Here is a 17,013-nt window from a genome sequence, read left to right as displayed (position 1 = left end):
GCAAGTGAGATATTCGCTTGCCACTTGCCGCTTGCACTAACTACAAAATATTTCACGCCTATGAAGTGGTGGTGCGTTTTTTTATTTCATTTTTTATTTATTTTTTGTTTTTTTTTTTGCGCACATTCTTCTCCTCGACCATGACCATTCTTCGTTGCGTGGCTGTGGAATTCTGCAGGTTTGCTGATAATTTACTTTTTAACACAACGCATTCAACCAGCCAGCCAGCCAGCCAGCCAGCCAGCCCGCCTGCAAAAGCCACTTCGTGCATCGGTGCCACATGAGCAGTGTAAAACTATTTGCATAAGAAATAGTTTTTATATTTAGCAGCAAATACTATTTAGTTGAGTTTTGCAAGATAACAGGGTGCAAAGAGTTTTGTTTTGCGGAAAATAAAAGAAAAGTGCTTATGTAGAGGCGATAAAATTCGCGCTTTGTCGTCATTTTTCGGTTCAAAGTAAATATATTTATACATATATCCTCACCTGAAATGCAAAAGGCTCTAACAAACAAAAAATCCAAGATTGTCTTTTTAATTGATTATGATGCATTTTAGTGAATTGCCATTCCCCACATTATTTTATGCAAAAAAAAAATAAATAAAAATGGTAGTTAGGGCTTATTGCGAACTAGCTGATACCCGCGATTCCACTTGCATACTTTTCCATTTATTTGAAGAAGATTTTTAAATTAAAAAATGCAGCTTTATTGCTTTTTAAAACCTTGTCCAGTACTCACATTTAAGATGAAATCGATTCTAAAGTTAGTAGCAGTTTTTCGACACAATTTTCAAGGGGATATGAGCAACTCGTGAGATGTTACATTTTTCGAAACATACGTGTTTTGGTCGAAAATGGTGGCACACTTATCTTAGACAATGCATTATATTCCGTTTTGCCTAAAGAACAAAATTCCATAGCGAAATTGTATTTATATGAAAAATTAAAAAAGATATACTAAAAAAAGTAAGAAAAAATATATTTGTGTATGTAACGTAGCCCCATCAGCACAGTCAGGTACCACGTCAACTCGCATGCCTTAATTTAAAAGGCATATAATTTAAAAGTAATTAATTATTGGCATGGAAGATTTTTACACAGTATTCCTTATGCACCTCAATATTACTTTCTTCATATATATAACAATTTTAGAATGAATTTCGACTGTGCCAATGAAAATTGTAAAAATGGAATTTTAGTTTCTCAAATCATAATCATCTTTTACTAAATTTTTTTTTCTTTTGGTGGCATACTAGTTTTATTACACTAGATTCGTTCGTTTTGGCAAAAATATTTTCGCCGTTTAATTTTAACATTTTTAAGTATCTTCAATTACTTAAATTAAAAATGCTGCCATTTTTTTAAATTTGGTGGTACACTCTTGAAACTTCATAAATATGTTGTTTTTGATGCCAACATCCATTGCCTCTAATATGAACATTATATTTGAAAACTTCCCAAAGTTATTAAAAAAGAAAGAACAATTAGGATTATTTCTAGTTGCAAGGAAAAAATGAGTAGTTTCGGTACTTTTTGCCCTAAATAAAAGTTTTAAGACTAAAATTGTTAAAATGATTTATATTTTATTGTTCTTGTTTCTGGAACTCCATTGCTCGAAATATATGCAAGAGGAATGCTTTGGGTTAAACGCATAGTGAAGCGGCTAGCAAAGCGGCAAGTATAGCATCGGGCAAAGCGTCGATTACAAACTTGTATGTATGCTTTGCTCTTCACTATGCGCGCTCCCATTGAAACATATACGTTTGTAATCGCCGCTTTGATCGAAGCTCCATACTCGCCGCTCCACAATGCGCTTAGTCTTAGCGTTTTTTTCTGGAGAGTGAATTAAAAAAAAACTCTTGAAAATTTTTTCATATCTGTACCAAAAAATAGGTTTCATTCGAACAGTGTGGATTTTCTGGAAATTTGGACTACAGAATCATTTAATGGGTTTATTTTTGGTAAGTGTTTTTCTCATCTTATATGCAGTACAAAATTTACACATACATTTTTCGTGATAGTAAGAATCCTCGCTGGCTCACAAAACGAAAAGTTTTCGCGTACATTGCTAGATTAGATAAGATTTAGAGGAGGGAGCAGGTCACTTAGTTAACGCAACCGAAACAATCAATTTTAATAAACCTCTTTTCGAATACAGGTCTTCTTTGCTCCACGTATTACTAAGAAACCTAATGATGTCCTTAGGCTGAATGCCATTTAGGTCGTGCGCTTTTAGGTACGGTCATCCTAGCGAGCGAAGTCTGGTCCTAGTGAGGGCTTCACAGTGTTACATAATGTGCTCTGCTGTTTACTGTTCCTCGTTGCGCAACCTACACTGATCAGAGTTAACAACTCCTATATTTGGAAAGTGTTTCATTACCGTACAGTGGCCAGTAAGAAAACAATGAGTATTCAAAGATGAAGGCAGTCCCACTCTAGCTTTGAGGTGACCACGTACACTTTAAGAGCAAGGAGCTCCGTTCTACTACTTTCTACATACTGTCTGTCTCAGACATAGTTCAATGGCATGCAGCTCGGTCAGAAAGAGAGAGTTACCTTGCCCTATGCTGGTGGAAAGGAGCCGTCTGTGTTGTATGCTGTAAGCTCCTGCTCCGAAGCCGTGGTCAGTCTTGGAACTTCGATGACCATTGGTGGTCTGCTGATTCACCTACCCCCGCCAGTTTTGTTATCTAGTGGAAGTTGACCGTCATTTCCTGGCATTGTAGTGGAAGGGACCCCCACGAAAAACATGCTCTGAAAAGCGGTATCAGAAAGGGTAGCAAGCCGGGAAGTCCCTTCTGAAGATGAGCTGGTAAAACGCTATGTGCTCCAGGTACTTTGAAAGGCACTGAGGCAGATATAGCCCATTTTATTCTATCCTCGTCGAACAGTCCTTTGTCGATTCTCAAATCCTCTGCACATGGTCGGTTTAACCTAGTCTGCATGCGGATGATTCTGCATGTGCTCAGTGGCAAGCAGCCAGGAAAATGCACCTGGGCTAGCAAGCTAAGGGATTCCATGCAACTTTTAGCCCTAACACATTAGTGTGCGTTTTAGCGAGCACTCTGGGGTATATTGCGCTTCCTGTAGGGTTATTTGATGCTTGTACAGAAAAGAGTCCCTGAGTTCATTTTTCCCCATTGACCAAACGTGTCACGTGATCTTTTGAATATCGTTCAAATGAAGCCATTGTTATACCTACAGTGATCTTTCTTGGAAGGATGTGTTCGAATCTTTCCTTGCTAATTTGCCACTTTTACAATTGCTCTTAATATCCAGGCGTTTAAGGACTAATATTATTTTCATTCTATAAACCTGGGCAATCTCGATCAGAGATGTTGGACATTGAGTAAGGGTATTTGCACAGTCTATGTGTGAGTGTAAAGTTTTGAGGGCTGCCTGATTGTCTTTCTAGCTCTTTAGTTAAGATTTCATGTTGCCTTCTAATGGCAAAAACTTCTTCTTGATACACCCGTGATGCGGGGATATGACTAGAATATCTGAATCAGCACGGATTAATTTTATCTCACAACTGGATATTTTGAGTCTTACTATTTTATTAATGGCCGCCCCGAGCAATTTCAAGACAAAAGTGCGCTTACAAAATTTGGCGCTTTTTGTATGCACACTTAACCCCATCCTCTTCTAAATATGTCGACAGCAGTGTCATCTATTAGGTCCACTGCTTATAACGGTAAGGGCTCGATATATAAAATAAAAGCAGTTTTCTTAGCTCGCACTAAATTAAAAAATCACTTCATAGGTTAGGTAGGTAGGTCCTTAACGCTGTCAGTTGGAGCTCGTTTTTACGCACACAAAGGATGTCAACGCTTTTGGCCATGTATTGGCAATAGTTTGTGTATTACTAATACCATTTTACTTAGTTTTGAATGTTTCATTATTACGGTCCATCGCTTTTTAAGTTCTATTTTTTGGGCTTGAAATTAGACCTCATCCCTAGACATGTTTTCTTCTCAACTTTGTCTTTTTCAAGTGCAGTGCTGCTACACGAACACAATCTCATCGGATTCTCTATATTCTATTAAATATTGAACACGCTGCTTCATCGTCACTGAATGTCACAGACAAGAAAGAGGCAAAGAGGATGACAAACTGCTGCCTGCAATCTCGTTGACAGCTCAGGCTAAATGTTTGACAAATATGGAAGCGCTGCGACAATCGAAAGCTGAGTCGACGAAGAAACCAAACAATTTGAGGCGGCTGTGACAGCGGCAGTAATCAGAGTGACGTTGGATAGCTTTGCCTGCGAGTTGTGTTGACAAACTATGACCAGACACAAGGGTAAACTGAGTTGTGCCATCGACGACCGCGGACAAGAGTAACTACACTGAACGCAGCATAAGATGAGGGATGTCTTTTTTGTTAGCGATTGTGAAACTTAAAATACATACTCGTTGTAACTAGGAAGCCCGCGTTAAGCATAAAAACGCACAAAGCACTGTTGTCGTGTCATCTGCATCACAACATTTAAAGGATGCCGCCTGTTGAGCAAGTAGTCGTACATATGTATGTACATATGCCTGCTGCCCTGCTGCCATGCTGCGTATCCTTGAGCACTGCGCATGTACAACTTCTTTCTTTTCGTTTTTCCTATACAATAGTACGAGTATAATAAATTAATATTTTCGCTTTACTAGATTTGTGCTGTCTCAAGCGGCACTTCATCGATGCTGCGCTGCTGCTAAAAATATCTTTCTTGCCTACATACCAGCAAAGCATTTCAAATAGCGGAAGTGCCACCAACTACGCACACTCATTCCCAAGTGTCTTATCGACCATATTAGGAAATGCCTAAGCGCATGACGAAGGGAATTGAAAATCGCACGCATAAGCGCATAAATACAGACAACAATGTCTCAAAGTATATTTGCTGAGTTATCTATGTAGTTTGTTGTCTGTCCGCATTGTCGTCTTGTTCTCGGTTCGTTGGTGGTCAGCAAACCCAACTACAACTGGCTAACAAACCGCCGACGATTCACCAATCTACCAGTCAATTGAATTCACTGCGCTTCAATTTAGCAGCGATTTGTTGCTCAAATGCATTTGTAAAATGCAAAAACTACAACAGCAACAACTTGCTATTACGTAATATCAATAACACCACCACGGCATGCCATCAACTCTAACGACAGCTCTTGAGCATTTAGCGCCAGACTGCTGCTTTTGCTGATTACAACAGGTTGGTTTGCTATACTCGCCCCTATAAAAGGCATGTAGTCGCTACGCTCGACATTACTTCCACTGCATCACATACTAATACACACACAACACTGCATCGATACATAAAAATAGTTTGGCTTATAGAAAAAGTGGCGATGCGAAAACGCTTAAACGCCGCCACTTTGCCATAACTGATCACACCTTTAAGTAGTTGCAGGTGTTGTTATTGTTGTTAGTTTGAATGTTGCCGTTGGTCTTTGAAGTTGTTAGAATTGCAGTTGTTGTAGTTGTTGTTCAAGTCTGGCATTGGCATTGCGAAGAGCGTGTCGGTCGCGCCATCAAAGCAGTTTTTTCGTACCACAAAGTTGGCTTTTTAAACGAACGCCGTCAAACAGCGCGAATCCGCACTTAAAGCGGCACAGTGTGTTAGCAGCATCAAATATAAAACACAATTGATAATTTTTTTTTATTTTAACAGACACATAATCGATACATACTGTAGGGGCTTTAACTGCCGCTTTTACCAGCGATTTAAGTGAGAAATTATTTTTCCATTCTGTCAGTTTTCATACTAAATTCAAATAAAAAAATAAATCATTTCTCATTTAATTTGCTAAGGTAAAGGTGAAAAAGAATAAAATTTCAGTAAAATTAAAGAAGTCGAAAAAGTTTAATTTTCGAAAAAAAAATAAAAACTAAAACTGTCATGGTTAGGGTTTAAATAGTTCTAGAAGTCCTTAAAAAAAAAATACTTCAAAATTACGCAGTAAAAAAACTTGTTTCCAAAAAGTAAAATTAAAAAAATAGAATAAAAATTAAAGCACTTCTGAGTGACTTTTCCATAGTTCTAGAGTTCCTGGAAAGAAAAAAGGTCATCATTTTTATTTTTTCAAAAGTTGAACCTTTTCGACTTTTCAGAGAATTTTTTTTTCAGCGTAATTTTGCAAAACTTTTTTTTCTTCTCAGAAACTCTAGAACTATTGAGAAGCTACTCAGAATAGTTTTATTTATATTTTTAATTTTGCAGAACTTTTTTATCCTTTTTAACAACTATAAAGCTATTGAACAGTTTCTCAGAATCGTTTTTTATTTGCTGCATGTCGTACACTGCGTGAATCTGGCATGTAAATTTAAAAAATAAAAACAAAATTTGTCAAAATATCCAGAACTTTTGAAAATCTATTCAGAATGGGTTTCTGTTAGTCTCTTTTCGTCATACGATATGCCAACTTCCCAGACGTGATAGCTTCTAATTGAGAGAAGAGACGTACGGACATACTTTATAGTAAATAAAAAAAAAAGGTTTCGTCTCTCAAAATAGAGTGTAAAATTTAATTAAATTAATCAAGAAACCAGCCATTCACAGTTAATGCCACGTCATTTGTATATACAATTCTTGTGAAATAACTTACTTTTTAAATTTACGCATTAAAAATCGAATTATGTTCTACTGTTCCTACTACGCCATATTACCGCCTAAGATTTGAAGTATGAGCAATGTCTGGAACAAGCCATACTTAATAGCAACACGTTCAGTGCACACGTATACACATCAGTGTTGCCAGAGAAACATTTCGTTTGGAGCTAAAACGGCCGAAAAAAAGAGCTAAAAAGAGCTAAGTAATACTAATAGTAGTTTTTTTTTTTTTAAATTGAGCATTTATTGACGTAAGGTTAATTTTACATTTTCCGCAATTTAAGTAAAAACAACGAATTTTATAAGCTTAAGTGCTGAAAAGAAAACTTTTAAAATCAAAATAAGGTGTATGAATTTCGAATTCGTTATAACACTTATATGTATGCACATACTTATATAAACTAGACAATGAACTAAAAATACTTTACTGTTAACTGTTAAAGTCTGCAATTTCAGATATTTGAATTGACCATAAAAACTCGGGTTACGAATAATTTTTTCGAAAAATTTTTATGAAAAGTTTTACTTCCTTCTCACCTTAAATGTAAAATTAGTGAGAAAAAAACCAAATCCGCGCATTCAGAAAAACAATTTTCTTCTAATTAATTTTAGAATTCATTAACCTAGATCCATGCGGTCTGTATTTTTCTGTCGATACAAATGTATGTTTTTCCACTGAATTTCGAAATTAGTAATTTTATCAAAGCTTAAGTTTTGGCTTTCCATTTCTACCGCGGCCGCCTGAGAGAGAATACACCGCCTGAGCTTATCGGAGCTCGGATTAATTTCCGGTATAGATTGTGTGCTCCCGCGCTCGATGCATAAACTAATTGACTTACATGCCCATTTTTCATTTGCTTGCGCGCCATTTGCATTCGGAATGGAAGTTTTCTAAGTATAAGATAATCGAAAGATCGCCAAAGTCAAATAAATTTTTGTCAACAATTGTACAATGAACTTAAAGATTTGTTATTTTTATATATTACCAAACACAACTAACACTTTCTCTGGTACTAAAAAAGTGCTAGACAATTTTGAAAAGAGCTAGAAGCTAAAGCGCAACTTTCGGAGCTAAAAAGAAAAACAAAGAGCTAAATCTAGCTCCAAAAGCCACAAAATGGCAACACTGATACACACACTAAAACATGCATACATACACGCGACTAAGAACGTATTGATTCTACTTACATAAGCCCCCCATCAAGTACTAGAAAAAAAATTACAAAATGCACTAAGCCACTTACTATGTACCAAACAGCAGGTACTACGTTTTTATAGCAAATGCATGCCAATGACATTGTGCGAGGAAATAAATGTCAATATTAGTTGATTTATTGCATTTCTCATAGCCGCCTAGATGCTTAACGCTGCCCGCTGCGCTTTTGTTATTGTTATTGCCATTGGAATGGGGTACTTCTTTTGCGTCGACGACGGCATTTCCTCCTTCGTTAGATACCAAGCCAAATTGATTTTTTTTTTATGTTGTATGTAGTTGACGCTCGGTGTGTTGAAGTTCGCTGCTTGAGTCTTATATTTCAATGGTATTCGTCGCAATAAAAGTTGAAGCGCCAAAACGCCTCCTACGCTGGCCTGCTGAGATTTCTAATCGCCATCGGCTGTTTACTATAAAAATGCTAAGACTGCGGCAAAAAGTTATACACAGTTATTTTCTGGTAATTGAAATCAATATCAGTGCCAATGATGAGGTCGAATTTTTTTAATAGACAAAAATGTTAAGAACTTTAGTTCTTTTCCTAATCACAGTAAGCCACATGAGTTTGAGCATATGAAAAAATCTTACTAGTTATTACATTTTTCGACAAAAACGTATTTTCGGTCGAAAATTGTGGCACACTTGCCTTAGACAGTGCATTATTTTCAGTTTTGCGTAAATAACCAGATTCCATGACGAAATTGTATTTAAATGAAAACTTAAAAAAGTTATACTAAGAAAAGTTCAAAATAACAACTCATGCTTATATACCCGTAGTTGTGTATGTAACGTATACGCCCCGTAGAACCATGCACTGTCAGACGTTTACTCGGACGCCTTAAAAGTAATATTATTTAAAAGTAATTAAATATTTTCCTAAAGCATTCTTCGCGAATAAATAATCTTATAATCAACGTAATTCTTTTTCATTCGCTGGCACACTAGTTTTATTACTCTAGATTAGTTCGTTTTGGCAAAAAGAACACTTTCACCGTTTAATGTTAACATTTTGTAATATCTTAAACTGTTAAAATGTAAAACTCGTTAAATCTTAAAAATTGCCATTGTTTTTAATTTGGTGGCACACTTTTTAAACTTCACAGATACGTTGTATTTGGTGCCAACTTTCATCGCCTCAAATATGAACATTATATCCGAAAACTTCGCAAAGTTATTTAGAAAAAAAAAAACAATAATGATTTTTTCGAAAAAATAAGTAATTTTGCGTACTTTTTCGTCTAAATAAACATTTTAAGGCTAAAACTTAATTTATTTTTTATTGAACTTATTTCCGGAACTCCATTGATTGAAATACATAAGTGTAAGAAGAATGCCTTAGCGTTTTTTTTTTCTAGCGAGAGAAGGGAGTGACACTTAAAAAACAACTCGTGAGAGTTGCTCATATATTTACTTGGAAATGCAAATACATATTTATATACTTACATACACGCACTTATCTTTACTTACATGCCATAATAACAAGTTTTTTTATATGTATTGTATTTCAACTCCAATGCACTCTACTCGCTTCGACGCACAAATTTGGCATACAATGCGTTCGCACACAGTCGCAAACACACAGATGCAAACACACAGACGCAGTTCTAGTAAAGAATTTGCATTTACACAGAAAAAGCATACGCATAATTGTTGTTTGTGTGTATGCAAATGCTATGTGCGCACCCATGTAAATGCGACTTGCAACATATGGCCCTGCAACGTGCTGTGCACTCACAAGCAGGACCACCCAGTTTCGCTGTCAATTCAACTGATTGGTGGGACTATAAATTTTTGCTCATAAATTCGCAATAAGAGGCGACGTGAAATCAGCGGCGGGGCAATTAGTACACGCATGCGCGCAGGACTATCAATGCGAAATGAGCGGCTGAAGTAGAAAATCAAAAAGGAGCAGAGAAAATAAAGAAAATTCTGTTACATAAGGCCGGAGTTTGAGGAGCTAAGTCGATTATTATTTGATGAACTTTAAAGCAGAACAAGGCGCAATATTCGGTGTTTCCAACGACGAGTCATCTGCTGGAAAACTGCTAAAACCCAGCCTACTACTTGCCTTCGGCAGCGAACTGGGTAAATCCCATAAGCTTCCGAACTACTTCAATATTTTCGAAGCGGAAGTATTGGCCATAAGGCGGGCGGCGCAAATAAGGCGCTCTGGCAGAAACTATGCTGATAGAAGAGGTGCCGATTTCCCGCAAAGCGATTAAACGGTAGCTAGACCGGTCCATGATCCGGAAGACGCAGAAGTTCCGTACCAAAACGCAAGGTTGCCAGGTGTCCAGGATCATTTATTATATTTTTTTTAGAAAGGACGATGGTAGGCGGCTGGTGCGTGCCCTGCTGGCATTGGCTCTTTCCAGTGATAAGATCTGTATAAGATGTACAACGAAAGAGAAGGCAGTGCAGCATAACCTATGCGAGTGTCCTGCGCTTGGTAGATTGCGGATTAGTTTCCTGAGAGCAAACTTTCAGCCTAATCTGTAATCCGCCGCCAGGGTTTGGTATAGTGTATTCTAGTACTCAGTGATTAGCTGTCTAAAGTGATCGTAGCCCAAAATGTAAATATGAAATAATTTGAAAGGAGGACAGTTAAAATTCTTCTCAAAACGGTACAAGTTTGTAGGCACACTTGTGGTTTAGTAAGTTATATTTGGCAACCGACCAAGTTGGTCGACAGTCAACGGAAATCAACCTTCAAACCAGGTGGTTCTGCAGTGTGCCGTGCTCTGTCCACTACGGTTTAACTTCAATGGCCATTGCTCCCAAGAGTTTGAAACGTTTTCCGACAACATACTTCATTGATTTCCCATGCAATTTCAGATGGGATACTTTTTATTTTTAATTAAATGGCTATATCTTTGATCTTTCTACTTCTTTCGCTGCACGAAAACCTAAGACGTAATGGACAATGTTACAGACATTCCAGAAAATTTAATTAATGGCTGCCTTGGAATGACTTCTGATGTCACCGGAACACAGTTACAAGGCAATTCTGACTAAGATTGTAAAACATCTTTCGTAAAACAAATGAATGACATCTGCAAGATAGTTCGAGAATTTTTGTTATTCTAGCAGGGAAATTTTGGCAACTGACTTTCAACCTACCACTGTCGTTCGAAATGTATATACATACATATATTTTTTAATTTCATTTATTTTTAGAACTTTATTTTATAAGTTTCTATTTTTTACGAAATTATTTTTTTAAAAAGATAAATATGTATATATTTTTTACTTTCAAACTTTTTTTTATTTTAGTTTTTTTCTATTTTTTAATTATGTATAATGTTCTTTTTGGTTTTAGATTTATTGTTAAAAATATAGTTTTTTAGTTCATCTTATTTTTAGCATATTTTTTAATTTTTTGTCTTTTTTAAATTTAATTCTTTTTTTTTTAATTTTTAAATGTTATTTTAAAAACTAAAATATTTATGTTCAGTTTTATTTATTATTTTATTATTTTTAGATTTTATTATTCTGAAAAGAAAAATACTTACTTTTTAATTGAATTTAATTTAAAAAAAGGCGATTTCTTAAATTGGCTTAGCAAACGTCAGAGCTGTGAGGTTGTGTTCGTGTGTGCCCTCATTTAATACCTTATTTTGCAAGAGTTTTAACATTGATTAAAGTGAAAAGTATCAAGAAACGTTTGGTGCACAATTTAAAGTTAAGTAAAATATCAAAATTTCTAGTGAATTTGATCAATTTAATTTAACATTTAAAACTGTTTGCTACATAGAATTCAAGCTAATATTTATCAGCTGTTTGTTTTCTTTTGCTACATCGCTTTTAAAACTGTTTGCCTTTTTGTTTCAAATATTATATATAAACCTACAAACATATCCACAGATATCATTTCAAATATGTCGTGTATTTACACCAATTGTCACGTTAAGGGCGACGCCTATGTGTCATGCTGGCTTTGCGATGGGATTGCCCATATAAAATGTGCTGGTTTGAGCGGTAGGGTGTTAGACGCTATTAATGAGGAAAAGGGTCTTCGTTGGTCTTGTCAAAATGCCGATCAACGGAAGTCGATTTATTTAAATTCCGTAGACAGTCCAGAAATAGTTTCAATGAAACAGGTAGGATCTTTCGGCGCTTGTTGAAAGATTTAAGCATTATGAAAAAATGTTTAAGCCTTTCACATGCCTCGATAACCCTCCGAACTCCGAGGAAAGTCGAGAAAATAAGCGTAGGCATGTTATTAGTCCACCTAAAAAACTTGTCATTGAATCTACACAGAAAAATCCCCCATCTCAGCTCTTAGATCTAATCAATCTTTCTTCTCCATGCCCTCAGGCATAGGAGCCTCCGCTATCTAAAGTCATATCCACTAGGTCTACGTCTAAAAATAATAACGATAATCAAACTGTTGATCTAACAGTGTTGCCATCGACTTCTAAAGCTGCCCTATCTAACATTGATCCTCCGAATAACTCGGAATCCCGTACACCTGAAGACACTACCAAAAAGTTGGTTGTAATTCCTCCGAGAAGATCAATCTTTGTCTCTAGATTTGCTAAAGACACTTCTTCGGATGATACAAAGTCCTACATATCGACTTAGATTAGAACTAAAGAAGTATTTATTCGTAAATTTAATTTTAAATACGATCGCGATATTTCATCTTTTAAAATTGATGTAGCTGCCGAAGATTTTGATTCACTACTAAATAATTCATTTTGGCCGACCGGGGCGTTTTTTCGTGAGTTTGAGTACAAACCTTATAAAAGTTATAACAACATAGCAAAAATTTCTAATCTTAGTTCTGATCCAACTAACTAACTAACTCGCAAGTCTAATTTACTATCAAAACGTTAGAGGCTTGAATACCAAATTAACTAACTTATATTTAAAAGGTTTGACTGCAATTATAATATTATTTCCTTGACCTAAACCTGGCTCAAATCTCATGTTTTTAATTCCGAAATTCTTCCAAATGAATATCAAATATACAGGAGCGACCACGAGGGCAGAATCGGCGGTGGTGTTTGTTTGCGGTGCATTCGTCGATACCATTCGAGGAAGTTAGTGTTCCTGTCATTGAATATACCGAATTTAAATGTGCACGTGTACAGGCTGGTAAGAGTTATGTTTATTTAACTCTTTGCTACATCCCTCCTAATTCTGTCATATCAGTATATACACAGCTGGTCTCTTTACTTGAGTCCGTAAATGCAATGCTTACGCCTTCCCACTCTATGATTGTTTTGGGTGATTTTAATCTGCCACACATTTCATGGAACATTATTGACACCGATGTTGTACCAGTTTCATCTACAGATAGTTACAATGTGTTTCTGGAGGAAATGGCTGAACTTTGTCTAAAACAAATAAATATTTGTCCAAATAAGTTTGGAAAGGTCTTGAATCTTGTTTACGTTGATGATGTTCCGAACTCCTCTATTAATCGGTGTTATGCCCTAGTTTTGTCAGAGGATGCATACCATCCCGCTCTTGAGTTATGCTACGAAATCTGAAACTGAACTTCATAATAATAAGTCGTATAGTTCAAGTACTAGATATATTTTTGCGAAAGCTAATTTCAGAAAAATTAACAAAGAACTTTCAAAGTTATCTTGGCCAATATATAGAGATGATATCGAGCGTAGCGTTGAACACTTTAATGATACTGTTTTCAATTTGCTTCGAAAGTATGTACCAAAACGTAATATTGTTCATGAAGAACCAACACAATTATGGTTCACTAAAGAGCTTAAAAAATTTAAAGATAAAAAGTCGCATTCTTTTAAACTGTATAAAAGAATGGGCTTACACAGTGATTACATGAAGTACTCGGTTTTGAGGCATAGCTACTTTGCATTAAATAAGAAATGTTACAAGTCATATTTATGTAAAATTAAGAAGAATTTAATTAACAATCCTAAATCATTTTATGGTTTCGTAAATTCAAAGCGTAAGGCCCATGGATTTCCGTCCGCTATCGCAATACTGTGTCTAGTGACAGCCAACTCATTGCCAACATGTTTGCTCAGTTCTTTAGGTCCAATTATTCGGTAGACTCCTCTACGAGTGGAGACTATCCGTATGAACTTTGTACGATTATCTCAGGTTTTATTCCAGTAATTTCTTCCGATGAAGTTTTACACTATTTAAAACCTTAAAAACGTCATTTACTGCGCTGAGAATATATGTGAGCCTTTAACAACTCTATTCAACTTGTCACTAAAACATGGCGTTCTTCCGTCAGCTTGGAAGGAATCTTTCATAATACCACTTCACAAAAACGGCAGCAGGTCCTATAGGATGCTGTCGACGCATATCGAAGCTCTCCGCTATCCCCAAATTATTCGAAGCAATTATTGTTAATCACCTCGCATATTCTATATCTTCTTCAATTTCACAATCTCAATACGGGTTTTCTAAAGAAAACAACTTATGTCTCAAATGGTTTTATAGAAAATGCTCATACCGACGTAATATACACCGATTTCAGTAAAGCTTTTGGCAAAGTATGTCACTCGTTACTCATCCGTAAACTCGACCTAATCGGCTTTCAGCCAAGTCTTCTTCAATGGAGATCTTTTACCTCTCTGATATAACACAAAGAGTTATTTTTAAAAATTGTTCTTCCAACATTATTCAAGTTTCTTCAGGAGTTTCTCAGGGAAGCCACCTTGAACATTGTCTTCTATCGAAGAAAGGTCTTTGTTACAAGTAGATCTGAGCAACGTGGTTAGTTGGTGTAATGCAAGTTATATGCCACGTAACCTTGAAAAATGTAAATTTATGTGTTTCTCTCGAAGGCAGTTCAACCAGCTGTTTATTCAATTTCAAATTATAATCTGGAGCAGGTATCCAATTTTTATCGATCTTGGTGTCACAATGGATTCCAAACTCAATTTCAACCTTATATTAATATTACAGTTAATAAAGCGAAAGGCGTTTTTGTATTTGTAAAGCGATGGTCAAAAGAGTTCAAAGATCCTTATGTTACAAAAGCTATTTTTACCACTTTAGTTAGACCTATACTAGAATACGGATCTATTGTTTGGAATCCCCGGCACCAAGTTCATTCAGATACAATTCTTGCTTTTTGCATTGCGTGATTTTAACTGGGATTCAGACTACAATCTACCCCCTTACACTAGTCGTCTAAAGCTCATAAATTTGCCTACACTGGCAAGTCGTATAGAAAAATATATATAGTAAAATTAATGACAGGCTTTATTAATAGCCCGGCCCTCCTGGCTGAGGTAAATTTTAATGTTCCCTCTCGAGTGTCAAGACACTTTTGACCTCTGTTTTTGAAGCCATGCAAAACTAATTTTGAACTAAATGAATCATTCCGTTGCTTATGTGAAGATTTTAACTCTCATTTCAGCACGTTCGACCTATCGGACTTGATTCAGTAATTGAAAGACTATCTTTAGCATATCCAATCAGCTGATGACTTTGATTCTGTAGCTGAATAGTTTTAGATCTCGACACTTAACAAACTCCTGTTTCCACGACTCGGCACCAAACAAATAAAAAAATTGGACGAACTGCAATGGAAAAATTTGAACAAATTGTTTTTAGGATTGGGATAAATAAAAATATTTGTGCATTCGCACGATTGTGATAGAATTTTTACCAAACTTTGGGCAAATGTCCAGTCGTGTGATACTGCCTTTAGATCTCCTTCCATACCACGGGTCACCCCTATAGACTATTTATAATAGTCGGGAAATGTTGACTGAGCCGCCCCTCTGAATGAAAATCGTTCCTTCGGGAATTGTATATTTTACACGTCTTCAATACAACTACATCCACCAAACTCTTGACTTTCATAAGATAGAGCCTGACAACCAGCTTACATGTGCAGGTATGACCAAAAATCTTCTTCGTAAGAAACTCAAAAGTCCAGCTCACTCCTACGAATCAACAGCAATAACAACAAAATCTCAATACCAATCAACCGTAACGTAACTCGTACAAGACCATAAGACATTACCTGCAGCAGCAATGTAAATGAGCTCTGCCGCGCACTGCCAACCTGCCAGCAATGGCCAACGAAGAACATGCGTATTTGCATGTCTGAACAAATAATAACATGGAAATCTTATCACGAATTCAATGCCTTTAACAAATTTGCAACACGAATGAAAAGCTTTAAGAACGACGAACAAAAAGCAAATGCCTGCCAACAACAAAGATACATACAATAACGCATTAAATCAACTTAGAAGCATTGCACGCACGCAAGTCATGTTGCAACAATGCCGAAAATGGTAGTGGCAACCGTACGAGACGCAGCAAAAACAACGCAGACCGCGTGCAAAGACTTAGAAGGGCTTAGAGGCTGGCAAATGCGCAGCAAACTCAAAAACCTCAACACAACAACAACGACAAGGAAAGCAAAAAACAACCTAACCACCGCCAGCACAACGGTGGCGTGCAGAAAAGTCGCGCTCAAGTGCAAAGTGGCACGCAACAAGCAGCAGCCAACAGACGGAGTAGACCATAAACGCTTACGGTCAAAGCAGCAAATGTAGACATTAGATTGGTATTTGGACAGAGGCAGTGGCACGCTAGCGAAGCTGGACGAGCAGCAAAGCGGTTGAGATTGACACGAGAAGGAGGAGAGCGTTCGGGGGTATGGAGAACGTTTTTTCGTCAACCAACACGCAATTTCTAAATATTTCAGCACGCAAAACAAGCAGTTCAAACAAAAACACAATAAAAAAAGCAACAACACAATAAAAAAGCAACAACTACAAAGCTGCATACACATATTGCAGGCTAAAACAAACAATAGCTGCTGCTATCGCTGCTTTATGGTCTAAAAACAACAGCAATAGCGCATTTGCATTGCTGCCACTTTGGATTTGTTGGAATGTCAGAGCCTGCTCTGCACTCAAAGCGAGCCAACAAAATCAGCAGCGACGTGTTGGGCAGCGCGTGAGTACTTAAATGCTTAGCAGATAACCACCGCAAAGCAACAACAAAAGCATTCGCAATGAAGCAGCTTATATGAAATAGCAAAAGTCACAGGCAAATAGCAACTGGGCTTAGAAAAAATAAAAATAAAAAATAAAAAATAAAAATAAACTGGTTGAAAAAAACTTTGCGAAAATGAGCGCAGACACGCACAAGTCACACGGCCAACCACCAACGACAATCTGCACTAGAAGAAGTAGAACATGGCATCGTTGGCTCACTGCCACACTGCCGTCTCAAAG

Source organism: Rhagoletis pomonella, unplaced genomic scaffold (assembly GCF_013731165.1).
Source record: "Rhagoletis pomonella isolate Grant_MI unplaced genomic scaffold, Rhpom_1.0 Rhpom_scaffold_00005, whole genome shotgun sequence".
Taxonomy (NCBI): domain Eukaryota; kingdom Metazoa; phylum Arthropoda; class Insecta; order Diptera; family Tephritidae; genus Rhagoletis; species Rhagoletis pomonella.
This window is presented reverse-complemented; position numbering follows the sequence as displayed.